General features: G+C 48.7%; 2 protein-coding genes across 6 annotated transcripts in view; one reads left to right on the top strand and one right to left on the bottom strand.

Moving 5' to 3' along the window:
- LOC309524883 (uncharacterized protein) overlaps positions 1-24,189 on the bottom strand; it is a 35,690-nt gene extending 11,501 nt beyond the window's left edge. The window contains exon 1 of one of the 3 annotated variants that reach the window (XM_082210055.1): positions 24,104-24,189. The gene's annotated coding sequence lies outside the window, so the exon portion shown is untranslated. The remainder of the gene's footprint in view (positions 1-24,103) is intronic. The other 2 variants (XM_082210054.1, XM_082210057.1) reach the window with 2 other exon arrangements.
- A 105-nt stretch (positions 24,190-24,294) lies between these two features.
- LOC309524579 (uncharacterized protein) overlaps positions 24,295-27,420 on the top strand; it is a 55,263-nt gene continuing 52,137 nt past the window's right edge. For 2 of the 3 annotated variants that reach the window (XM_082209250.1, XM_082209248.1), the window contains exon 1: positions 24,295-24,465. The gene's annotated coding sequence lies outside the window, so the exon portion shown is untranslated. Of the gene's footprint in view, positions 24,466-25,115; positions 25,235-27,420 lie in introns of those variants that run through there. The other variant, XM_082209249.1, reaches the window with a different exon arrangement.

The raw sequence follows: 27,420 nt of genomic DNA, 5'->3' as shown, positions 1-27,420 counted from the left end.
GGTCTTGCACACCATTTTCTGTGTCTTTTCCTCTCTCCGGCAAGTGAGGGGAACACCCTGTTGCAACAGTTCAATAAAGGCCAAGCCTACAGGCTGCTGATTTGCTCCAATTTACTCTGGTTGGTGTCTTTACTTTTTGTCCAAGGGAGGCCTCGGATTTTTCCGGTAACAAGACTACATCTGCACTACACATTTACACATCTTATTTATTAATTGCATTTATATCCCACCTTTTTTCTTCAAGGAAGAACCCCCGCCTCCACGAAGTAGGTTAGGCCAAGAGGCAGTGACTGGCCCGACTCATGGTTGAGTGAGAATTTGAACCCTGATCTCCCAGGTCTGACCCCAACACTACACTCCAGCCACCACACATTTAAAGCACTACTGCACTACTTTCAACAATGATGGCTTCCCTAGAGAATCCTGGGAGCAGTAGTTTGTTGAGTGTGCAGATGGGAGAAAGCTCCACTTGAGGTCTGGTGCACAGCCAAGTCTCTTTATCACCCACCGGCCGCAGCGAGTGACACCTGAGAATTCTCTTACAAGCAATTGCTCGAGCCAGAAAGGTTGTACGGGAATCTTAGGTTCCCTCACCCCCTCCAACATTCCTGATGAAAATAGGGATATTTCTCTCCCCCCTGCAACTGACCCTACTCAACCCCCCAAATTTATCTAATCTTATTCTTTGGTAGATTTACAAAAAGAAAAACACACACCAAGAAATAGTTTTTTGAAAAGGGCAAGATTAGATGCGGGTGCACATAGCATTTTGGTTAAAAATCAAGACTCCTTACATTCCACTCTGCTCCCCCTTTCTTCCTGCCCTGGGTGTCGCTGCCCTATGCCTGCACCTCGGAGCCCTTTTTTATAGGGTTTACACACAAAGAAATCCTATAAATTCTAGTCAGAGGCTCCTAAGCATCTGCAGAGTGAAGCTGGCAGAAACTCATTGGATACAACTCTTTGTGATGCCGGCTTGCACCTTGATGTGTCAAGTCCCCTCGTTTCTTACTCAAGTTCTGAAGCCTACATAGATTAAAAAACTGAAAACCTACATACCAAAGGGGAGTGGTAGCCTGATTAATGCTTACATAGACAAGGGGCGAGTTGCTATTGACTCAGCTGAACTTCTAAAGGCTTACTCCCAAATACGCCCTTAACTCCCATGCCTCCAGCGACTATGGCAGGGATCTGCAACCTTTAAGACAAAAAGAGCCACTTGGACCCGTTTCCGAAGAAAAAAACAACTGGGAGCCGCAAAACTCGTCATTATAAAAATAACCTTTTTTCTCACTTTTTTATTATTTCTTTGTTTGACCCCTCAGAATTACTCCTCATAGAAATAAACGTTAAATTAACAAGTTACCTTTTTGTGCGTGTGTGTGTTCTTCACTCCCCTTCAAAACAGTGACCAGCGTACATGCCCCTTACAATGTAGCGGGCGGGCGGGAAGGTGGCGTCGGGATGGTGCGTGACTAACGCACGCACCGCCCCCATGCGACGTCACAGCCAGTACAGCGCCCGCCACAGTGGGGAGTGTCGGGGCACACAATGCGCCTCCTCCCCTCGCTAGTATCCATCCCGGAGCCGCGGCAAAGGTGTAAAAGAGCCACATGCGGCTCCAGAGCCGCGGGTTGCAGACCCCTGGACTATGGCAACTATGGCGTTGTGGCACTCATCTTGCTTTCAGGCCAAGGGAGCCGGCGTTTGTCCACAGACAGCTTTCTGGGTCATGTGGCCAGCATGACTAAACGGCTTCTGGCACAACAGAACACCGTGACGGAAACCAGAGCGCACGGAAACGCCATTTACATAGGGCTTCGTAAAATCATTAAACCCACTCCTTCATTATGCTAGTCATAAAGCATCATTTGAGGGACAGGAACCAATTAGCAGTTCACATCTTTTGACATGTGCATTTCATTCCCTTTGCTGCAACCCTATTTTACACCATCAGCTACGCCAAAGTGCTTAATCTGCAATTCCCTTTGAAGCTTTTACAGCATGATTTGTAGGCATTCCCCATCACTTCTGATCTGTAACACAGCTTGCTTCTTACCTTCATGTTTGGCCTCCTTTTCTTTCCGTCTAGCAGTATCTCTTCAAGACAACTTAACTAAAAGGTTTTAACCATTTCAATCCCTGCACTCACCCTTCTGGTACTCAACTGAGCATCATATGATGCTAACATCACCCCTAACTCTTTACCTCTCCTTTTCTCTTACCCCCGCACATCCATTTTCAACTATCTTAACCATTCAAAAAGCAGCCAATTCATGGGACTTGGGGAAATCCACTTTCTTTTGCAGAATTTGATTCAGCAAAAATGAACGGAAATATTAAAAAACAAAAGCACTACAAGACCTTTCAACCACTTCTGCCAATCTGGGAAGAGAGTGGCATCACCCATTCCCACCACATTGGGGGTTATGAGCCCAGAGACTCCTCAAACTCTTTTAGGACTTGAAATATGAGATCAATATGCTCATCTATTCCTTGCTGTTATCAAGAAACACTGCTTCCATCCCCAGACTGCGAGTGCCCAGTGTGCTGCACCATTGCTTCTCGGCCTTTTGGCTAAGATCAAGTGCAGTGTGCTGCACCATGACTTCATGATGTTGTGACGTGACGTCATATCAACCTTATGATGTCATGGTGGCGCTGCGGCAGCAACTGGGTCCAGGCTTGCGCCTCTGTCACGGGACCTCTGTTTTATTCTTTGTAAAATACACAATTTAATACATATACCAACAGGCAGAGGGCCTTCTCGGTAGTGGCGACCACCCTGTGGCACACCCTTGCATCAGATGTCAAGGAAATAAACAACTATCTAACTTTTAGAAGACATCTGAAGGCAGCCCTGTTTAGGGAAGTTTTTAATATTCTGTTGGGAGCCGCCCAGAGTGGCTGGGGAAACCCAAGCAGATGGGCAGGGTATAAATATAAATTAGTATTAGTATTAGTATTATCCCCCTGTTTTTGGCATCTGCCTCAAGAGACTATGCAGTGAACCACTGGAGAATCACAGCACCTGCTTTGGCTGCAGAGACTGGTACTGCTGCCTCCTGTGTTGTTTTTGCTGAGTTAGCAGCAGCAAAGTGACCTCTTTGTGGGCAAGCCTGGGCAGTTTGTATGGAGGTCCTGGGCTGCACAGATGACAAGACCCCTGTCTCAGCCTCACTGATATGGTCCAAAGGAAAGCAGAGCGATACATCTGGCACCAGCTTGGTTGCCGGAGTTGCCGGAAGGAGGCGTACATGATGCCATCCAACTGTCTAAGCATAGGTAATTAAAAGGAGGATTTATTGCAAAAACAAACAAATACCGTATTTTTCGCTCTATCGGGCGCACCTGACCATAGGGCGCACCGAGTTTTTAGAGGAGGAAAACATGAAAAAAATATATTCTGAATCACATGTTGTACTAAACTATTTAAAGCAGCAAAGTGGGCAGCTCCTGTCTGCTTTGCTGCTTTAAATCGAGCCTCAGAGGAGGGAAGGAAGGGGAACCATGGCTTATCTAAGTCCAGTTAATAACGCTGAGCCTGACTTTATATGCATCTCAAAGCCCTTGACATATATACATTATAATGACAAGCCGAGACAGGCCTCCTGCAGAGGAGGAGGGGAGGAGAAGGGAGGGAGCCATCATACCTCAATGGGGAGAGCATGGAGAAGATCCCAAGTTCAGTCCTTGAAAGCTTCTCCGGGTAGGGCTGAGGGTGTGTCTCCTGAAACCCTGGTGAACCTCTGCCTATCAGTGAAGACAAAACTGAGCTCAATGGGCTCAGGGGTCCTGACGTGGTACAGGGAAGGTCCCTCTGTTCCTGTTTAAATTAGCCCTTTCTTCAGAACCATGAGGACTACAATCTTAGTTTGTTTTTAAAGGGAACAGCTATAACCTCAGTGTCTTTGCATGCAGAACACCACACGTTCAATCCCCAGCTTCTCCAGGCCTGAAACTCTGGCAAACTGCTGCCAGTCAGTGTTGACATTACTAAGCTAGATGGAGTAGTAGGTCTGACTCCTTATAAGGCAGCTTCCTAGGTTCCCATTTATGCTTCAGATCTGAGTGTGAGGCTTGTTGTCACGTTTAGTGTCAAGCGGGTGATTCTTTGCACATCTGGAAGATGACTGTGTCACCTCCCATCACCCTCTTGAAGGTGCTTTTACAGCTCAGGGAAAAGGGCAGGCAGCCACAGCATCTGTAGACTGTAACATCCTGAATTAAGGGAGGGAGGGATTCCCATTGCAGCCAAAGGATTGTTTGAGGCCACCACAAAAGAGCTGATCTTAAGCTTGAAACCAGGACTTGCTCCGCTCCTCCACATGCAGCTGCTGGGTGACCTTGGGCCAGTCACACTTCTGTGAAGTCTCTCAGCCCCACTCACCTCACAGAGTGTTTGTTGTGGGGGAGGAAGGGAAAGGAGAATGTTAGCCGCTTTGAGACTCCTGAAGGGGAGTGAAAGGCGGGATATCAAATCCAAACTCTTCTTCTTCTTCTTCTTCATGCTGCTGCCAATGCCATCCATGTAACCTGTGTGAATGCCATCCATGTAACCTGTGTGAATATCAAGCGTGGGTTGTGTCCAGGAACCTGGGAGGATTTCTTTCACGTGTGTGCACGTTTTCGTCTTTAAATAAACAGCCCATGCAAGTTTCCAGCTCTTATGGCCATCAAGATTAGCCTGCCCGTCTCAGTGGAAATCTGGGGAGGCTGAGGTGGACTTTCCAGTGGTCAAAGTGTGGCTGTGTCTTCCTGCCCGGCATCTATTTTCTGCCCTCTTTCCTCCCTGCACCCCCGCACCCTGCTTCAAAGCAAGCCACGGAGGAGGGAAGGAAGCAGAGCCATGGATCCTCTGCTCGCAACTGCAGCAGATTCCCTCCACTTTGAAGCAGGAAAGTGGGAGAGGAGCTGCTTACACGAGTGTAAGCTGCTCCCCTCCCACTTTGCTGCTTCAAAGGGAGCCCGGGAGGAGAGAATCCGCTGCAGCCGCGAGCAGCGAAGAGGATCCATGGTCCCCTTCCTTCCCTCCTCCGTGGTTGCTTTGAAGCAGGAAAGTGGGAGAGGAGCTGCTTACACGTCTCCAACATATTGGAGGAGAAATTCCTCAAGAAGTAAGGACAACCTGGAATAGTTTTGGAATTAATATTTAGTGCTTACTGAAGACCAGGGGACCTACGCAATTTTACTCGCCAATAAATAACCTTAATATTCTTCGACATTTTGGATGTACATATCTGAAGCCTAAAGGCTGGAAGATTTGGATTACAACATAGTGAAGAACAGTCCATTTGGATTTATACTTTGGATTACAAATATAAAGTTGGACTAACTCTCATTTGTCACCACCTTTTATAAAAACTATTGAAGAGAAGTATACTTCTTTTATATTAACTTTATATTAACAGTTTGTGCCGGTTCGTCTTGGGGAACTGTCCTGTTTGATATATGACATGTAATTTGGGTCTAGTTGGGAGGTAAGGGGCCTGGGAGTGAAAATAGTCATCTTTTGTTTTTTACAGGTTTTATTGGGTATTTTATGCTTTTTCCTTTGTCTGTTCTCTTTTGGCTCTGTTTTGCAAGGATTTTACAGTTTTACTAACTTAAGTTCCATTGGTAGGAGGGGAGGGAACGATTAAATGGTAAAGGGAAAATTTACGGTTCAGCTTGGGAGTGGGAAAATACTTTCACTTCTGGGATGAACTAAGAAACGCAGGTGTGACCTTGAACAGATCAAAATAAAATTATTTAGTGGCTGGAAAACTTTCTGGGTCAGAAATGGCAGGTAAACAGGATGCAGGAGCCATAGCAAGGAAATCTGCAATGGACAGGAGGCGGGCAAGCATACAAGAAGAGATGGAAAGAGCAGGGAAAATAGAATACCACTGACCTTCCCACACAGCAACTTATGGAATTTAGACAGGAGATGGTGTAGTCAGTGAAACGTTTTGCTGAACAAGTGCATTTGGATACGGAAAAATCGAATAAATTATTGACAGAACAATTTGGAAAATTAGGTGCGAAGGTTAACAAATTAGAAACTAAAGTTGATAAGCTAGAAAAAGCTAGTGAGGAGTTAGGACATTTGAAGGAAGAACAGAAAGCTGTTATAGGGATGGTGGGAGGTCTACAAGAGAAACAAAATTATTTGGAAGATAAAATCCTCCTCTTGCAGTTGAGAAGGGGGGAAACAGTGAGAATAAGAGGCCTACCAGAATCAGAACAGAACTTAGAAACATATGTTACAAAGACAATTGCAGAATGGATGGGGGAGAGGCAAGAGTGGGTGGCAGAAATGACGGAGAGCTGTTTTCAGATACGCACGATAGAAAGTCGGCAGAGAAAGCAGCCAGGAGATGTCATATTAACATTTGTAACAAAAAAAAAAAAGGATGCAAAACTTCAGAAAAGTTTTGTGGACAATCTTGTGGTTGCTGAACAGAAGGTCAATATTTTTCGGGAGATTCCATTTAAATTGAGACTCAGAAGACAAAAATACCGGTTCCTGACAACAGCGCAGAGAAAAGCAGACATTAAATATAGGGAATACCCAGAGGGGATCTCATTTACATTTATGAAAAAGACATATAGGTTGACAACAGAATACCAGGCCAAATAATTTTTTGAAAAACATAGGAGAGACCTAAACTCTGGATGTGAAGACCCAGTAGCAGAACAAAGAGCTGCTTTGGAGCGGCTATCACTGGAAGAAGCAACAGGTGGGAAAACAGATATTGTAAGTGACTCTGACAATGGCCAATCTTAAACTATTAAGTTGGAATGTTAATGGTTTGAATAACAAAGCTAAACGTAACAGGATTCAACATGTAATTTTAAAACAAAAGTTGGACATAATTTGTTTTCAGGAAGCACATATTGCAAGATAGCATAAAAGAGTATTAATTAATAAAAAATTAGGATGGGATTTCATCTCAGCAGATAATGCAAAAAAGAGAGGAGTAGTTTGTTATATTAATCCTGCACTAGAACCCAAATTGATTCAAAAAGATGAGAAAGGCAGAATCTTAATAATACAAATAAAAATCCAAGGAGAGAAGGTGATGTTGGTGGGAATTTATGCCCCCAATGAGAAAAAAAAATCATATATTTTTTAAAATTGGAAACAGAATTACTTGAATTTGCAGACCAAAAAATGATTCTAATGAGGGTGTGGGAGAGATACAAAGACTTAATAGAACAAAAAACACCCCAGTGGGTATCACCAATTGAAGCTCTGTTACTCAGACCGCTTGGCAAAAAAAGGAAGTGGCCTACATATAGAGAATTGTTGAAGGATCAAGAAGGGAAATGGAAGCTAAAAGACTATGAGGAAATTAAAGACCATTTTCAGAGTTGGTTACACTACAGACAATTACATGAGATGTACAAGGAAGATAATAAGAAGGGGTTTCGTTATACAATTTATGTATTTCAATAGGAAGTTACAGAAGAAGGGAAGCTGCTGAAGAAAGCATATAGTATTTTGCTAGAATGGGAAACAAAAGATGAGGAAGTCAAATCAGTTATGTTCAAATGGGCACAGGATATAGGACATAATATACAATAATATACAATTTGAGGAAAAACTTGGGAAAAACTGTGGAAAGTAAACTTGAAATTTACAGATTGTTCTCTCTTGAAATAAAATTATATGAAAATGATGTATATATGGTATATTATACCACTACAGATTACAAAAATGTATAAAACCGACTCAAATATATGTTAGAAATGTAAAGAAAAAGAAGGGACTTTTTATCATATATGTGGTGGGAATGTAGAGAAATTTAAAAAATTTGGGAAATGATATATAATCAATTGAAAAAAATGTTTAAAATGACATTTGTAAAAAAAACCAGAAGCATTTTTGTTAGGGATTGCAGGACAAGACCTGCCAAGAAAAACAAAGAATTCATTTATGCATGCTACAAAAGCGGCAAAAGTCTTGATAGCAGAAGGATGGAAGAATGAGGAAATCCCAACGAAAGAACAGTGGCAAGAAAAACTGATGAGCTATGCAGAGCTGGCTAAATTGACATACAAATTGTGGGACGAGGACAACTATGACTTTAAGGAAGAACGGAAGCTTTTTACAAATTATCTAAAAAGACAACAAAATGAACTGGACTCCTTGGCAGGTTTTGAATAAACATACACAAATTTATTGGTTGATTACATGTTAGATAGATAATGTAAGGATATGTACAACTTTATAACATGCAGAGAATAATATGTGCTGAGAAATCAGAGAGGAGCTGAGGGAAGTCCTTGGTGGGGGGGAGGGAAGGATGGAAGGGGGGGGAAATTAATGTCAGCGACTATATGGTTTGATAATTTGTTATGTTGAAACTGCTAATAAAAATATTTTTTAAAAAAGGAAGAGCAGTCTGCAGCTGCTGGTTCTCCCCTGCATGACTAGCATCTAAGCCCCTCAGTTCCTGGCTGCTTTCTGCAGTTGGCTGCAAACCTTCGCTTGGAGCTGGCTTATTACTAACACCACCCTGCCCCAAAATAATGCTTCCTATTACTGGCTGAGCTAGTGGAGGGTGGCTGCACTGTGGACCTCTTGCCAGTGCTGTTTCTCCTCTGGGTGGCAGCCAGGCTAAAGAAAGCAGTTCTGAAGTGGGCCAGTGACGTCTGCGTTGTCTGCTCAGCATCGTCCAAACCAGCCAAATACAGGCCCAATTAACACTCAAATTGGAGGGACGAGAAGCACATGCGGGGTGCATGTGTGGAAGGAGGTGGACAACTGGACGCGGGAAGGGGAGTTTAAGGGGGGGGACAGAGGCAAAAGTTCTTTTTCTGAGGAGCCAGTCATAGCACGCTGGGCTTCTCCCTCCCTCTCTCTCCCTAAACTAGCTCCTCTCTCTGAGGAGCCAGTTGGAGCAAGCTGCCTGGGCTCTCTCTCTCTCTCTCTCTCTCTCTCTCCCTCCCTCTCTCTCGCCTAGCCTTTCTGTCTGCGTACACCTCCCCTCCTCCTCCTCCCCATTCCCGCCTCACGCCTGCTTGCTTCTCCTTCTCCTTTGTTGCGCACATGCATCTTTTGTCTCTTGAGACAGACGGGTGCCCACAACAAAATCAACATTTCTGTGGGGAACATTTGTTTTACAGTAACTGACGGCAGGTGTAAAGCAAGCTGAGTTTTAATGTGCTTGGTAGAAATTGCCATTGTGATACACTCTGCTAGTGGAGAGGAGTCTCTCTTCCAAACTTCTCTCCAACATTGGGTTATAAGTCCTAGGCTGTGCCTAGATTGTTGAGAAAAACCTTTTCGCCTTTTGAGATTTGAGTCGTTTGTTTTTGGAGCTAGCTAGCTTGTTGGGAGTCTCGGGTGAGATACCCATGCAGTGAAAGTTACTTAAGGTACCAGTCACCACACAGAAGCTGAAAAACATTCTGATGGTTTACTGCTGCAGAAGATAAAGATCAGTAAAACAGTTCTGGACATAGGGTTTTGCAGATACAAATATGTGGTGATACATACCAGTACAGAGTACCGTATTTTTCGCCCTATAGGACGCACTTTTTCCCCTCCAAAAATGAAGGGGAAATGTGGGTGCGTCCTATGGGGCGAATGCAGGCTTTCACTGAAGCCTGGAGAGCGAGAGGGGTCGGTGCACACCGACCCCTCTCGCTCTCCAGGCTTCAGGAGAGCCCCAGCGCCAGCCCCACAGGGTCGGGGGACAGAGGGAGGCGGAACGCCACCATCCTGCTGTCTCCGGAAGTGGCTTGGAGGCTGGCGGCAGGGTGAAGAGCGCTTCTCCCCGCTGCCTGCCCCACCACTCCGGGAACAACAGGGAGACGCAGCGCGTCTCCAGGCTGTCCCCGGACCTGATCTCAAGGCGGGCAGCGGGGAGAAGAGCGCTTCTCCCCGCTGCCTGCCCCACAAGCGCCTGGGGGGGAAATAATTTTTTTTCTTTATTTCCCCCCCAAAAAAACTTGATGCGTCCTATGGGCCGGTGCGTCCTATGGGGCGAAAAATACGGTATCTCCGTTGCTCTTACGTTCAGCAATTCAAGATGAAACAGCAGACACTACTGAGCTGACATACATTAATCACTTTATACAGCCGGTGCCCTGGGCTGTTACCATAGCAACTGACTTGACTGTTCTTGTGCCTCTGATTCTTATCCACAGAGTGATTTATGCCCATGAAGGAAATTAACCCCTTCCCATGTCCAGTTACTCCAACATAGCTCAGGTTTGAAAACACCTATCTTTTGCGGTTTGGGAAACAGTTGGATCATACCACTGAGTTCCTCGCATGTCTGACCTGTATATAATCTGGGTAAACAAAGATCAAACTTCAACCTCTGACCAGTTTCCTTGATTTCTTGCAGTACGTTTTCCTGATTGAGCAAGAAATAAAACATTGATTGTTAGAGAATTTTCAGGTGTAGAGATGTAAAATTTCCGGGAATTTTGAAGCCATGAGAAACAAACATCACCCCCCCCCCCGCATTTTTCCGAAAAAATGGAAATTTTGGAAAAATTGAAAAAAAGTTTAGTGTGGAGTAGTTTTACAAATTGCGTGAAACACAGTGTAGATAAAAGTACAGTGGTACCTCTGGTTGCGAACAGGATCTGTTCCGTAGGCCCGTTCACAACATGAAAAGAACACAACCGGCAGCGCCACGTCTGTGCATGCGCAGGTTGCGACTCGCCGCTTCTGCGCATGCGTGTGATGTCATTTTGCGTGCATGCGCAAGCAGCAAAACCCGGAAGTAACACTTTCCGGTACCTCCGGGTTGCTGCGGAATGTAACCTGAAAGAACATAACATGAAGTGGACGTAACATGAGGTATGACTGTATTATGCTTGCAATAAAACAGGTAACCACCCCCTTTCCCTGAAAAGCAACAACAAAAAAAGCAAGAAACCATCAACATAAAAAATAATCAGATTTGCCCCTTAGCACCAACAGCAAATAAAGTTAAGGTCCATCTCAATATTTAAGCTCCATAGAAGGTCTACCCTTTGAGTAGTGTTTTTTTAAACAACAACAACAAACCCAGAAGACACAACATATACATGCAGTTTATTCTATCTCATTTTCTGAACTATTGCTATCATTTTCAATTTCTTCTTGCTCTTCCTCTTTGTCATTTTTCCTCAAGAACTTATAAAAAACGGCTTTGGGGGAAAAGGGGGCGAGGGGGGACCTGTTTTCCCCCCACTCCCCCCCAGGCCTTTCCATCTCTACTTGAGGACAGCCAGGGCAAAGCATAAGGCAATTTTTTTGCATGCCAGGCTCAGAAGTAACCAACATCCAGTTATAGTAATACCTCAGGTTACAGACACTTCAGGTTGCGTTTTTTCAGGTTACGGACCTGCCAAAACCAGGAAGTACTGGAACAGGTTACTTCCGGGTTTCGGGGGTTGCGCATGCGCAGAAGAGCCAAATTGCAACCCGTGCGTGTGCAGATGTGCCGCTGCGGGTTGCGAACGTGCATCCCACACGGATCACGTTTGCATCCTGAGCATCCACTGTACTGAATAGTATGTTGCACTAAGACTCAAAGTCTGAAAGGAAAATGTCAGGGAACTGACATCGGAGGCAGAGGCGGAGGCTAGGCTCTCAAGCGATGCTGGAGAAGGGCCCAGCAGGGGGAGAGGCGGCTCACCAGCTGGGAAAGGAAATCAGCGTAACACCAGGGATAAAGGGGGGCAGATGGGGGAATCGGCGATGGGGCTCCAGGACTCCTCGCCAGAGATCAGCGAGGAGAGCACGGGTCCTCCGCTACCCACGCCCTCCCTGCGCAGAAGACTTCCGCGCAGGGAGAGTAGGAGGAGACTTGGAGTCAAACAACTTTTATGCTGGAAAAGGTTTAAGAAACGCCCACTGACGGATTCTGCTAGCGACTGAACAGCCACGAAGTGTAGGGCTGTCCAGACAGAAAAGGTTTAACAAGGCCACCTAGCCAGGAGTGGCACCAACTTGCGCACGAGTAACCCCTACATTTATGACAGCAATCCGTCAGTCCTTGACGTTGCTTGTGCGCAGCGATAGGCAGGCAGCAGAATGAGCCAAACCGGAGAAGCCGGCGCCACGGAGGGAGCAGTTGGAGTGCAAAATCTGGTGGAGAGGAACCGAAATTTGAAACAGCATGTGGCTCTTCTCACGGGGCGGTTGGAAGAAAGGCAGGCTCATGATGCACAGGTCAGACCCACCCCCGTAGCAAGGAAGGTACCGGGATTGGTACACAAGTTTGGGGGAAGCCCCAGGACTACAACGCGTTCCGAATGGAAATAGAATACGCTTTGGAACTGCAGCATAAGGATTTTGCGGACGATGGGGAGAGGGTGGCCTACATTGTCGGGCATCTGCAGGATGGGGCCAGGGAATGGATCAGGCCCCTAATGGCAACGCAAAATGCCGCCTTGAAAGACCTGAGGAAATTCTTCCAGGCGATGGATGCGATGTATTCCAGTGATGTGCAGCAAAGTGTGACTCGGCGGGAACTGATGGGTTGTAAACAGGGGAACCAGTCAGTTAGAGACTACTGGTTGCGCTTTGCCATGTTAGTCCACCAGCTCGGGTGGGAATTGGACTCGGAACCCATTCAGATGTTGTTTGAGGAGGGGTTGTCCCCAACGGTGAAGGACGAGCTTTCCCGCGCGCCCCGCCTGCAGTCGATGGATCAGCTGACCAAGGCTGTGCTTGCGATTGGAGTAAGACAGGAAGCGCGGCCTCAGGAGAAGCGCGAAGGGAGAGGGGAACGTTGCCATGACTACCGCATTCCTGAAATACCAAGGCAGCCTTCCCCACCGGCGGAGCCAGTGGAAATTGATGGCGCGCACACGCGGGAGGTTTCAAACTCCAGTGAAAGTCGCAAAAGGGAGGGAAAGGATTAGAAAACTAATAAGAAGTGTTTCCTCTGCCAGCGGCCAGGACATTTTGCCAGGGTCTGCCCTCAAAGAAAGGCCTGGCAAGGAATGGTGGGAGCTGCTGGAGGTGAGGAGGGGGGGAAAGGGGCAGGAGCAGGGAAACGCCAACGCTTGGCTGCCACTCAGCGGGCACAGCAGCCAGGCCAGCAACCAATAGAAGTGCCCCAGCCAGACCCCCCCAGAGCGGCCATAGCCATAGAAGTGATGCTAGAACTCCCGAATGGACACCCAGTCAAGGTGAAGGGGCTGTTGGATTCAGGCAGTTCCTGCAATTTCTTCAGCAAGGACTTCGCCCTAGAGCACCAGCTCCACCTGCTGCCCCTGGATTTTCCCTTGCAAGTGACCACCATTGATGGCAGGGAGCTTCTGGGAGGGGAGGTGACGCACCAGACCCCACCAATGAGAATGAGGGTTTACAGGCACACGGAGACCATTGCCTTTCACGTAGCCACACTGGCAGGACCCCCAATAATATTAGGGATGAGCTGGCTGGCACTACATGATCCAGTAGTGGCATGGCATCAGCGGACGGTCACCTTTGGGTCAGCCTACTGCTTGGAACACTGTCTAAGGGGGGAAACCCCAAGGATGACCGTGGCCAGGGTGGCTGGGATAGCTGTGGAGCCGAAAGGGGAGGTGCCACCAAAATATGCTGACCTGCAAGAGGTCTTCAGCGAGATGGAAGCGGATAGACTACCCCCTATAGGCCCTTTGACTGCCAAATCAACTTGCTCCCAGGGGCGCAGCTGCCGGTGGGTAAACTGTATGCCAAGTCGGACAGGGAGATGAAGGAGTTGCGGGAATTTATTGACAAGAACCTGAAAAGAGGTTTCATAAGAGAATCAAAGGCAGTGGGGGGCAGTCCGGTGTTCTTTGTGGACAAAAAAGGTACTAATCAACCCAGGCTCGTTGTGGACTTCAGGGCCGTCAATTTGGTGTCAGAACCCGTGACCTTCCCAATGCCCAGGATTGACGACATTTTAACATGGGTGAGGCAGGGAAAAATGTTTACCAAGCTAGACCTCAGGGGAGCATACAACTTGATTAGGATGAGGGAGGGGGACGAATGGAAGACCACAATGTTCACACCCCTGAGGGCCTTTGAGTACTTAGTTATGCCTTTTGGATTACAGTCGGGCTCCGCCTGTTTTCAAGCTTTCATGCATCACATGTTGGGGTCCCTGCTGTACAAGAACTGTGTAGCCTTCTTGGATGACGTCTTAATCTATTTGGACAATGAGAAGCAACATGCCAGCGACATCAGGGAAGTGCTAAAGAGACTGCAGAAGCACCAGTTGTGGGTCAAGCTAGAAAAATGTCAGTTTCACGCCAGAGAAGTCGAGTTCCTGGGGTACAAGTTGTCAGACAAAGGCCTAGCAATGGACCCAAGCAAGGTGCAAGCGGTGCTGGAATGGAAGGCCCCCAAAACCCGGAAGGACGTGCAGAGATTCCTAGGGTTCAGCAACTTCTACAGGAAGTTCATCAAGAACTTCGCCAACTTGACAGTGCCCATCACAGATTGTCTGAGTAGCAAAAAGAAGTTTGTCTGGACAGAAAGTGCCCAGCAATCCTTTGAAAGACTGAAGAAGGCGTTCGCTTCAGAAGAGCAGCTCCTGCACGTTGATCTGGAGAAACCCATGAGGCTCGAGACCGACGCGTCCGACAGAGCCATTGGGGCGGTTCTTTTGCAGCCAGGGAGGAGCAAGCAGGAATGGAAGCCGTGTGCCTTTTTCTTGAGGAAGCTGAGCAAGTCGGAGCAAAACTATATGGTGTACGACCGCGAACTGCTTGTGATCTATGAGGCATTTCGCCAATGGAGACATCTGCTGATAGGGGCACGGCACAAGATCCAGGTTTGTACTGATCACAAGAACTTGGAGTACTGGAGGACCGCACGAGTACTCAACCAGAGGCAGATTCGATGGGCACAGGAGTTCTCCAAGTTTTCCTTCGAAATCCGATACGTGCCAGGAGAGGAAAACGTAAGAGCAGATGCTCTCTCCCGGAAGCCGGAGTACATGGAAGGAGAGTGACCGCCGGAGATACGACACGTGATCCCCGAGGACCGATGGGTGTGTGGGGGGGAGCCTTGGTTGGGAAACGAGAACTGGCCGGGCTTACCAGAAACGACGTATTCGCTCAAACTAAAATCCGGGAACTCCGAGATGGCAGAGAAAACCAAGGGGGTTTTGAGGAAAAGGAAGGGGTGCTGTACTATAAGGGGGCGCTGTATGTACCGGGGGAGACCCTGAGGGGAAAGGTACTCAAACAACTCCACGACAACCCCACAGCTGGGCACTTTGGACAGCACAAAACCATGATGCTCGTCACCAGGCAGTTCTGGTGGCCAAGGGTGAGGGAGGACGTATGGGAATATGTACGGGGGTGTGACCGCTGCCAAAGGGCAAAGGGGGAGAGGGCTGTCCCCGCAGGGTTACTGAAACCCTTACCCATGCCGGGAAGACCCCTGGAGGTGGTGTCCATTGATTTTATGACCGATTTGCCCAAGTCCCTGGGGAAGACAGCAGTCACGGTAGTAGTCAATCTATTGACAAAGATGTGCCATTTCATAGCTTGTTCACATGCGGTGACCGCAGAGGAGGCAGCCAAGTTGTTTGTGGATCACATCTTCAGGTTGCATGGGGCTCCCTCGAGGGTAATTTTGGATTGCGGGAAACAATTTACTTCCCGGTTCTGGAGGAAGCTCATGAGCTTGCTGCAGGTAGAGGTGAGCTTCTCGACGGCGAGACATCCGGAAACCAACGGGCAAGCAGAAAGAGCGAACAGTTTACTCCAGCAATACCTACGCTGCTACGTCAGCGAGAGGCAGAACGATTGGGTAGAGAAACTAGTGCTGGCTGAATTCGCGTACAATAACGCTGAACATGTGTCCACGGGAATGAGCCCGTTCATGGCCAATTATGGGTGTCACCCCAGGGCCTTTCCGGGGAGTGGGGAGGAAGGGTGGAGCGTACCTGCGGCAGAGCAGTTTGTGGAAGAAATGGAGGCCCTGCACCAGCAACTTAAGATGAACTTGGAACGGGCCAAGGAAATTTACAAGAGGCAGGCAGACAAGCACCGTAGGGAAGGGGAGACCATACGGGTGGGGGGCCGGGTGTGGTTGTCAACCCAAGGGTTACCCTTTAAGGGGGGGTGCAAGAAGTTGCAGCCAAGGCAGCTGGGGCCATTTGAGGTAACACAGCAGGTGAACCCCGTGGCATTCAAGCTCAAGTTGCCTGACAGCATGAAGATACACCCGGTGTTCCATACGTCACTATTCTCACCGTACAGGGAGGGGCGGGGAGTCCCGGGGCAGGATGGCGAAGTCACCACACACCCGCAGATAGAGGAGCGGGAACACCACAACCGGGCCACGGAAATACTCGATTCAAGGTGGCGAGGGCGCCAGGTGGAGTACCTGGTAGCTTGGGAGGGAGAACCCGGGTCGGAAAACATGTGGGTTCTCGCGGAGGCAATCAATGACGGGTATCTTGTGGAGGATTTCCACAGCCTGTTCCCGGACAAGCCCAAACCACTAGCGAGATTCTGGGAGGAGCAATTTGGAACCACAGATGATGAGGAGGATTTGTGGGTTTTTCTGCCTCCAAAGAGGAGGGAGGAGAGGCTTCGGAGCAAGAAGAATCAGACTGGGAGGCCCACCTGGCGGGGAGAGATTGGAGCAGGTGGGAAGCGGGTTTTGAATCCTCAGAGGATGGCGACAGTTCCGTCTGGGGATTCCCCGCATCGTCGGCCGAGGAAAGGGACGAAGTTGGATCAAAAGGTCGGGCCGGGGGTGAAGGGGGTCCTGGGGGAGAGGTGGATGTCAGGGAACTGACATCGGAGCCAGAGGTGGAGGCTAGGCTCTCAAGCGATGCTGGAGAAGGGCCCAGCAGGGGGAGAGGCGGCTCACCAGCTGGGGAAGGAAATCAGCGTAACACCAGGGATAAAGGGGGGCAGATGGGGGAATCGGCGAGGGGGCTCCAGGACTCCTCGCCAGAGATCAGCGAGGAGAGCACGGGTCCTCCGCTACCCACGCCCTCCCTGTGCACAAGACTTCCGCGCAGGGAGAGTAGGAGGAGACTTGGAGTCAAACAACTTTTATGCTGGAAAAGGTTTAAGAAACGCCCACTGACGGATTCTGCTAGCGACTGAACAGCCACGAAGTGTAGGGCTGTCCAGACAGAAAAGGTTTAACAAGGCAACCTCGCCAGGAGTGGGACCAACTTGCGCACGAGTAACCCCTACATTTATGACAGAAAAGGTGTGTGTGTGTTTTTTAATTGAATTTGTTATTATATATTATAAACTGCATGATGGTAAGAGAGCTTTCTCAACAGTTTACAAAAATATACAACAGAATATTAAAATGATTGATGAAACACAGTTAAAAGCAGGTATTTAAAAGTCAGCAGTGGTTAAAAAGATGTAAATCGCATGCAGCTTCTACGTGTTCAGATGGGCTGGCCCTCACGAAAATGTTTTGAGCAGTTGCCAGAAAGAGTACACTGAGAGCACCTGCCTCGTGTCAGTCTGCAAGGAGCTCCAAAGTGTGTGTGCAAAAAATGGAAAAATTGGGGGAGGGGGGGCGAACGTTTTTTTCCAGATTTTTTCTAAAGCCATTTTTTAAAGGAAAAATTGAGGGGAGAAATAGTGTGTGGAACATTCAAACTATATCAAACTATATCAAACTATCCCCCCCCCCATTTTTTCAGGAAAATCAGCTTTGGGGGAAAAAATGGAAATAGCCTGGTTCCCCCCCCCCCCAATTTCTCCGAATTTTTTTCCAGGCCTTGCCATCTCTAGCTGGGTGTCGTAAAGGGACTTGTTGCTGGTGTGTAAAGGGACTTGGCTGTGAATGGACCCCAATCTCTGAGTGGTTATAGATCCTAGGGTTTCCAGGAACATACCTAACCAGGGGGCAGTGAACACTGTGGTTTCTTTATGATCTATGGTTTTTGGTGGAGGAGCTCACAGTATGAACACCCCAGAAGGTCTTGCTTCTCCTATAATCAAAGCCTTGGCATCAAACACATTATTATTATTATTATTATTATTATTATTATTATTATTAATATATTGCCCTATACCCAGAGGTCTCAGGGCGGCTCTCAGAACAAAATCAAAACTACAAAATATATACTGTATTTTTCGCTCTATAGGACGCACTTTTTCCCTCCTAAAAAGCAAGGGAAAATGTGTGTGCGTCCTATGGAGTGAATGCAGGGGGGAGGCAGGCGGGAAAAGCCCCCAAGAGCCTCACACAAGCTCCGCGTGGCTCTTGCAGGCTTTTCCCCGGGAGGGAGAAGGCACTGACTGGGTGCATCAGTCCCTTCCCCCACCTCCTAGAAAAGCCAGCAGAAGCCGCACAGCCCCTTTAAAGAGCGCGCGACTTCTGCAGGCTTCTGTGGGAGGTGGGGGAATTCCCCCACCTCATAGAAAAGTCTGCAGGAGTCGCGCACCCTTTAAAGAGCACACTGCTCTTGGGGGCTTTTCCCCAAGGAGGGACAAGGGACTGACTGGCCGTGTCAGTCCCTTCTCCCTCCTCGCAGGAAAGCCCGCAGGAGCCGTGCGCTCCTTAAAGGGTGCGTGGCTCCTGTGGGCTTTTGCAGGAGATGGGGAAATTCCCCCACCTCCCGCAAAAGCAGAGAGAAGGTCTGGGAGAAGCGCACAGGCTGTCTGCAGTCTGTCCGCTGCTCCCAGAGCTGGGGGGGGGGGAGGGAATCATATTTTTCCCCCCTCTGAAAACTAGATGCGCCCTGTGGTCAGGTGCACCCTATGGAGTGAAAAATATGGTAATCAAAATAAAAACAAAAACCCAATACCCCCCAAACCCCACATTTTAGATGGTTATGGGATGAAGCATAGATCTCAAGAATAAGAGTCTGGCCTTTGTCTTTTGCACCATTAACTAGGTAAGGGAGCAGACCACACCCGTTTGCAATCTAGCACAGAGCCATTTCCTTTGTTACCTTAAAGGCCCATGTTTAGAGGGCCATTACCTCACTGGGAAACTAGCCTGGCTATTCCAGGAATTGAATCCATGGTGGACCCAGGATTTAAAAGGGGCCTCAGGCGTGCAGCCCACCCCTAAAAAATGCGTAATGTTACTGTTAAATTTTATGGAAAGCAATGCATAGGTAAATCAATCACTTTTTTTGTTGTTGTTTAGTCGTTTAGTTGTGTCCGACTCTTTGTGACCCCCTGGACCAGAGCACTCCAGGCACTCCTGTCTTCCACTGCCTCCCGCAGTTTGGTCAGACTCATGCTGGTAGCTTCGAGAACACTATCCAACTATCTCGTCCTCTGTTGTCCCCTTCTCCTTGTGCCCTCCATCTTTCCCAACATCAGGGTCTTTTCCAGGGAGTCTTCTCTTCTCATGTGAAGACTTTTATTTTTACTACAATCACTTTTACAGTCATACCTCGGGTTAAATTTGCTTTGAGATGAGCGCGTTCGAGTTCCACTCCGTGGCAACCCGGAAGTAACGGAGCACGTTACTTCCTGGTTTCGCCGTTTGCGCATGCACAGACACTCAAAATGACATCACACGCATGCGCAGAAGTGCCGAAATGTGACCCGTGCACGCGCAGACACAGGTTACATTTCCTTCTAGATGCAAACGGGGCTCCAGAATGGATCCCATTCGCATCTAGAGGTACCACTGTACTATGTTATAAAATCCTCAAGGGCTTACGATCACAGATCCTCTGAAGAGCCCTCTCCCTTCCTGCTGTTTCCAGCTGGTATAATAATAATAATAATAATAATAACAATAATAATAAAATTTTTTATTTATATCCCGCCCTCCCCAGCCGAAGCTGGGCTCAGGGCGGCTAACAACAATCAAAATAGTTCAACATTCTAAAACATTCATTATAAAATTAATTAAATCAAATTAAAATCAAATTAATGGCAACCATCAAGCAAAATTTTGTGCAGATTGCCAGAGGAGGGGGTCAGGCTGCGCCCTGACAAAAGGCCTGGTGGAACAGCTCTGTCTTGCAGGCCCTGCGGAAGGATGTCAGGTCCTGCAGGGCCCTAGTCTCTTGTGACAGAGCGTTCCACCAGATTGGAGCCGCAGCCGAGAAGGCCCTGGCTCTAGTTGAGGCCAGCTTAACCTCTCTGAGGCCTGGGATCTTTAGGGTGTTTTTATTTGCAGACCGTAAGTTTCTCTGTGGGACATACCAGGAGAGGCGGTCCCGTAGGTACGAGGGTCCTAGGCCGTATAGGGCTTTAAAGGTTAAGACCAGCACCTTAAACCTGATCCTGTACTCCACCGGGAGCCAGTGCAGCTGGTACAGCACCGGATGGATATGATCTCGCAGCGAAGACCCCATAAGGAGTCTCGCCGCAGCATTCTGCACCCGCTGGAGTTTCTGGGTCAGTCTCAAGGGCAGCCCCACGTAGAGCGAGTTACAATAATCCAGTCTGGAGGTGACCGTCGCATGGATCACAGTGGCTAGGTCAGGGCGAGAGAGATAAGGAGCCAGCTGCTTAGCTTGGCGGAGATGAAAAAATGCCGCCTTTGTTATAGCTGTAATCTGCGCCTCCATAGAGAGGGAGGTATCGAAGATTACACCCAAACTCTTCACGGACGATGCTGGCACTAATTGCACCCCCGCAAGAGACGGGAGTTGCCCCCTCGATCCCATATCGCTCCGTCCCAGCCAGAGGACCTCTGTCTTCGAAGGATTTAACTTCAACTGGCTCCCACGTAACCATCCAGCCACAGCTTCCAGGCATCTGGTCAGTGTGTCTGGGGCCGAGTCAGGATGGCCATCCATCAACAGATAGAGTTGGGTGTCATCGGCATACTGATGGCAACCCAGCCCAAAACTCCGGACAAGCTGGGCGAGGGGGCGCATAAAGATGTTAAAAAGCATCGGGGAGAGAATCGCACCCTGAGGCACTCCACACACCAAGGAGTGGCGCGATGACAATTCCCCCCCCAAGCGCCACCCTCTGTCCCCGACCAGAGAGAAACGAGCGCAGCCATTGAAGGACTGTGCCCTGGATCCCCACGTCGGCAAGGCGGCGGTCCAGGAGTTCTTGATCGACCATGTCGAAGGCTGCTGACAGGTCTAGAAGAATCAGCAGCCCCGACCCGCCTCGATCCAGCTGCCTGCGGAGATCATCTGTTAGGGCGACCAGAGCCGTCTCGGTCCCATGACCAGCGCGGAAGCCGGACTGGAATGGATCGAGAGCAGATGTTTCATCCAGAAACCTACCAAGCTGTTCAGCAACCGCTCTCTCAATCACCTTACCCAGGAATGGAAGATTCGAAACCGGGCGGTAATTGGCTAGATCTAAAGGATCTAATGATGTTTTCTTTAAGAGCGGACGCACCACTGCCTCCTTCAGTTCCCCAGGGAATATCCCTGTGCCAAGGGACAAATTGATGATATCACCCAGGGGGGCCCGCACCTCGTCTGGACACGCTCTAATCAGCCAGGACGGGCACGGGTCAAGAGGACAAGTGGTGGGCTTTCCAGCTTGGAGGAGTCTGTCCACATCGGCTGGGGATATCCGGTCAAAGTGGTCCAATACTGGACCCGAAGACAGTCGAGGGGCCTCCAGTTCCTTCATTGTATCCAAATTGGCAGGGAGGTCATGGCGGAGCAACAGGACCTTCTCCGCAAAAAAGCTCGCAAATGCCTCGCAGCTGTGTGTCAAATTGTTATTTAAATTTGGCTGTCCTTCGAGGGACGTTAAAGACCTAATTATACTAAATAATTGCGCCGGGCGAGAGCTAGCGGAGGCAATGGAGGCCGAGAAGTAGGACTTCTTAGCAGCCTTCACTGCCATCTCGTAGGTTTTCATAAAAACCCTATAAGATGTTCTTGAAGCTCCGTCACGGGCACCCCGCCATACTCGCTCTAGCCGTCTGAGGTCCCGCTTCATTTTCCGAAGCTCCTCGGTAAACCAGGGAGCCCGGTTTCTGCGGGGTCGCAGAGGGCGCCTAGGTGCGATCTCATTGATGGCTGCCAGGAGCTGGATATTCCAGCCCTCAACAAGCTCAGTCAATGAGTCGCCAGGGGGAGCAAGGTCCCGCAAGGCCTGACGGAATCTATCAGGGTCCATCAGCCTCCGCGGGCGAGCCCAAATCGGCTCGCCACCTAAGCAGGGTGGGGGTGGGAAATCAATCCTGGCTTTCAGTGCGTAGTGATCAGACCATGGCACCTTCATCGAGGGAGACATGATCACATCTATACCGGCGCCAAAGATCAAATCCAGCGTGTGGCCTGCTTGATGTGTGGGGCCCGAAACAAACTGGGAGAGCCCTAGTGTCGCCATGGAAGACACCAGGTCCAGAGCCTGTGAGGAGGGAGCGGCATCAGCATGGATGTGGAAGTCCCCCAGTACCAATAGGTTGGGGAACTCCAAGGCCCAGCCGGCCACCGCCTCCAACAGGCCTGACAGGGTGGCTGCTGGTGCGCTAGGTGGCCGGTACACCAGCCAGACAGCCAAGCTCTCCTCGGAGCCCCACACTAGGCCAACACATTCAATGCCGGGGATCGATGGCGATGGTAGAGCCCTGAAAGAACAGTCTTCTCGGATTAATAATGCCACCCCTCCCCCCCGGCCCACAGTCCGTGACTGGTGGAGGACGGAGAAACCCGGGGGCGCCATCTCTCGTAAGGTAACAGTTTCCCCTTCGTGCACCCAGGTCTCCGTCACACAAGCCAGGTCAACCCCCTGCGAGGTGAAGAAGTCTCGCAGGGTGGCGGTTTTTTTCCCTATAGACCTGGCATTGCACAACACCAGTGAAGGAGGTGAGTAATCCTTGCTCACCCTACCTTCGTCCCTCGGGATGGGGCGCAGATTGGAAGGGGTACGAGCATATCCATATCTCGATCCCCTTCGCCTATGACATCTGCCCCCACCGCCATACCTCCCTCGCCCCACTACGGTAGCAATCCCAGGCCTCAAACCAACCTCCATTTACAGAATAGAAAACAAATCAAATCAAAAACAATTGTACCCACACAACAAATCCCCACCCCACTCAATAGCCAACCCCAAACCAAAATAAAACGGAACAAAATAGAAATACATCAATAAAAACCACCGTTCACGGTGGTACAACAAAGTAAAAAGTAAAAACCCCTATAAAACATTTTAAAATATATAAAAACATTTTAAACATTTGCCGCGGCAACACCAGTGTCCTTAAAACAGTAGCGCTGGCGAGTGTGGGCCCCGCCCCCTAGGCCTGGAGGAGTGGGCCTACAGGAGGGAGCGGCCTTCCTCAACCCCCACGGTGAAGCCGCAGCAGTGGTGTCCCGGTGCCTCATGGGGCCTCTTAAGCTATGGCGGTGGTGAGTCAGTCTGGGCCCCGCCCCCTGGGCCTGGAGGAGTGTGCCTACAGGAGGGAGCGGCCTTCCCAACTCACAGTGCAGCAGCAGCAGTAATAATATTCAGAAGCATCACTGCCTCCAACAGCAGAGGCAGAGCATAGCCACCATGGCTGGTAGCCACTGATAGCCTTTTACCTCAGTGAATTTGTCTAAGCTTTTAAAGCTGTCCATGTTGGGGGCCTTCCCTCATTGCACTATGACGAAGAAGTACTTTAACAATGTAACATTAATGTTAAAAATCACCAACAAAAATGAAAAGATGCAAATAATAACCCAGAGTTCAGATCATAACAATCTCCAGCAACACCAGCAAAGGCACTGGATAATTAATATGTTTGAATAGATGCTGAAATGTCATCCCTGTTGAAGTCTGCCTGAGCTCAGAGGGAATTCTATAAGAAGAAGACCACCACCACCATTAAGTGGGAAGAGAGGAATTGGTGGCAAATCTGACAAACCTTGCCTTCTTTTGTAACATTCGTATATTTTCTATGGAGCTCCCGATATTATCACCATACTCCCAATTTTATAACACTTCTCATCATTTTCTATCAAGAATTTTCCCAGCCTAAAAGTGTGTGTTTGGGATATTGCAGTGGGTTTCAGTTTGTTGCCGAGTCAGTCCACCCTAGCCCAATATGAACCAGCACCCCACACAGTTACTTCCACCAATGGCTTTCTATTATCCTGGCAGCACTTGTGTTCTGCTTTGAAATAAATCTGGAATATGGCTTAATTCATATTTGCAAAATGCTGTTTTATTTAAACAAACACAAACACCCATGTGTTTGTGTACTTGCGCACAAATAAAATATTAAAAGAGCATGGTTTCCACGTGGTTTCGATTTCTGTACCTGTTCAGCAGATGTCACTAGATTGCGGTCCCTTTCAGCACTCCAATTCTATGATTCTGTCACCTCCTTGTCCTTGGGCTCCGGAAGTTTGGCCCCTTCGCCGTTCCGTAGTTGGCTTTGGGCGGCACTACAATTCCCAACATGCTCCGGGCGAAGGCAGACCTGTGTGCCTGGGAACGTCGCCAAGTCCTTTGCATATCATGTATTTCGAGATCCAAGATGGGAGGGTCTTTTTAATTCCTGCTAGCTAGACGAGAAGTCGGTTTTTTCCCCCTCCATAAAGGCGCGAGTTTGCAAGACGCTGTCGGGCTAGAAACCTGGTTGGAATCGCGAGCCTGGGAATCTCCTCCGGAGGCGACCAAGTAAGACTTTTTATGGGTCTTTTTTTTAGGCGGGCTGCGGGGAAACGGCTGGGGAGACTAAACAATGCAAGACTCGAGCGGCTTCAGCCTGGTTTCACATGGAGCATTTGCCCCCTCTTTATTTTGCGCGGCCTTTATTTAAAATAAAATAAAAATACTATTTTTGAAAAATAAAAATAGATTTAACAGGGCGCTGATCCCTCCCGGAAAAATGCAAGATCGCCAGTAGTTTTGAGATGCGAGGAAAGAGGGAGGGAGGGAGGGCCAAAACGGGCTTTAGCATCCCATCGATTTTAACGCGAAAACGATTTGAAGGCGCTCAGATCCTTGCCGCTGAAACCGACAAGGCCTTTTCTTTTTATGTGGCTGAATCGGTCCCCTTGTTTCTTTGTGTGTGTGTGTGTGTGTGTCTCTCGGAGAAGGCGCGGGGAGGGCTGGTAAAAATAGGATTTTATTTTGCTTTGTTTTTTTTTTTTCCTTTGCGGAAAAACCCCCAGAGGATTTTCCTTTGCGGAAAGAAAGGCGCTCACTTGCCATACTAATTTGTTTCTCGCGATTTCCCTTTTAGAAACGGCTACGCTAAAGGAGTAGAAAGCTTTGGGAGCGCATAAAATGGCGCGCGGGGGGTGCGGATTTTTTTTTTTTTAGGAAGGAAACTTCCACCCACGTGACACTGCCGTGCGAAGGCTGACCTAATTTTCTGGAACCTTCCCTATGCTGTAATTCATATTTGCTGTAAGCCGCCCTGGGACTATCTGGCGAAGGGCAGGTAATAAACATCAACTCGTATTAGTAGCGATCATCATATTAAACACTTGGATAGGAACTTGAAGGCTGTTCTTTGCAAGCTTGCATCTGAGGGGCTCAGTTATGTGAGGGATCAAACCTGCAAATGGCGTCATCAACATCATGCTCTAACCAACCGAGGTTCCTCCTAAATATCAGGAGCTTGAGAACCAAGATGCTGGACTAGGTGAGCCAGGGCTCTTAAGACTTACTTCTGAGTAAACAAGTAAAAGATGGCAATTCGTATCCATAGCTAACTTTGAAATCCACAGGAGAATGTTCAACATACTGTATTTGTATCCCGCTTTTACCCGCACCCCAGGACTCGAGGAGACATAACATGAATTAAAACGGCATAGATAAAATACAGAAAGCTAAAAACTCGTAAAAGATCATCGGTATACAATAATTGCACAGATAAAAGGAAAAAGCTAAAAACTCGTAAAAGATCATCGCAATAATAATACGATGATAGTAGTTATAATAATACCTTTAGTGTCAGTGTACAACCAGCGTACAGTGGAACCTCTGGATATGAACGGGATCCATTCCGGAGCCCCGTTCACATCCAGAAGCAAACACAACCCGTGTCTGCGGGTCGTGATTTGCCGCTTCCGCACATGCGTGTGACATCATTTTGACGTTCTGCGCATGTGTGAGCGGCAAAACCCAGAAGTAACGCGTTCCGTTACTTTCAGGTCGCCGCGGAGCGCAACCCGAAAGCACGCAACCCGAAGCACATTTAACCCGAGGTATGACTGTACAATGGGACGTGGGTTAAACCACAGAGTCTCAGACTTGCCGATCAGAAGGTCGGCGGTTCGAATCCCCGCAACGGGGTGAGCTTCCATGGCTCTGTCCCAGCTCCTGCCCACCTAGCAGTTCGAAAGCACGTCAAAGTGCAAGTAGATAAATAGGTACCGCTCCGGCGGGAAGGTACGGTGTTTCCATGTGCTGCTCTGGTTCACCAGAAGTAACTTAGTCATGCTGGCCACATGACCTGGAAGCTGTACGCTGGCTCCCTCAGCCAATAAAGCGAGATGAGCGCCACAACCCCAGAGTCAGTCACGACTGAACCTAATAGTCAGGGGTCCCTTTACCTTATACAATACTTGCACAGATTTTTTAAAAAGCTAAAAACTCGTAAAAGATCATAGGTAAAAAGTAACTACAGTCATGGGTAAAGGGGACCCCTGACCATTAGGTGCAGCTGTGACTGACTCTGGAGTTGCAGCGCTCATCTCGCTTTATTGGCCGAGGGAGCTGGCGTACAGCTTCCGAGTCATGTGGCCTACAGTCATACCTTGGGATAAATACACTTCAGAACAAGTATTTACGGGTCGCGCTCTGCAGCGACCCGGAAGTAACGGAGCGCGTTACTTCGGGGTTTCGCTGCTCGCGCATGCACAGACGGTCAAAATGACGTCATGCGCGGAAGCGGCGGGCGAAATGCGCTGTCGCGTCTTATGTTCCGTTTGGTATGCGAACGGGGCTCCAGAACGGATCCCGTTCGCATCCCTAGGTACCACTGTAAATCATGACCTTTTACGAGTTTTAGCTTTTTGTCTTTTATCTGTGCCGTTTTAATTTGGGCTAAGTCTCTTATGGAATCAAAAGAGTACAGTAGGCGATCGGGTTGCGAACGTGATCCGTACGGGATGCACGCTCGCAACCCGCAGCGTTCGCAACCCACGTCCGCGCATACGTGGGTTGCGGTTCTGCGCATGTGCAAAGCGCGATTTTGCGATTCAGCGTATGCGTGACTGCCGAAACCCAGAAGTAACTCGTTTCGGTACTTCCGGGTTTTGGCAGTCCGCATCCCAAAAAAACGCAACCTGAAGCGGACCCAACATGAGGTATGGCTTTATTAAAAACGAATCTAGCAACATAAAGATACTAAAAAGAAGCACAGCACTATTAAAAGCCCTTTCCTTAAAAAAACAGTTCATTCCTAACGGCTTGTTGGAATAAAACAGTCCTCGCTTGCGGGCGGAAGGACAAAAAGGAGGGAGCCAGTCTACCTTCTCCAAAGTCTGAAAGCATCCTGTGTCCCCACAAAGTGTCCCGTTAAGCAGAGCTCACCCGTTCATGAGACGAGGTGAAGTGCCCACCCCAGGCAGCACATGGGCTGCCGAGAGGGAGGTGTTCCAGTGCGCAGCGTTGCTCCCC

This window comes from Podarcis vaucheri, assembly GCF_965113315.1.
Source record: "Podarcis vaucheri genome assembly, chromosome: 2".
Classification (NCBI taxonomy): Eukaryota; Metazoa; Chordata; class Lepidosauria; order Squamata; family Lacertidae; genus Podarcis; species Podarcis vaucheri.
Note: the sequence above shows the minus strand (reverse complement) of the source record. Positions and strands in the feature narration are given on the sequence as shown.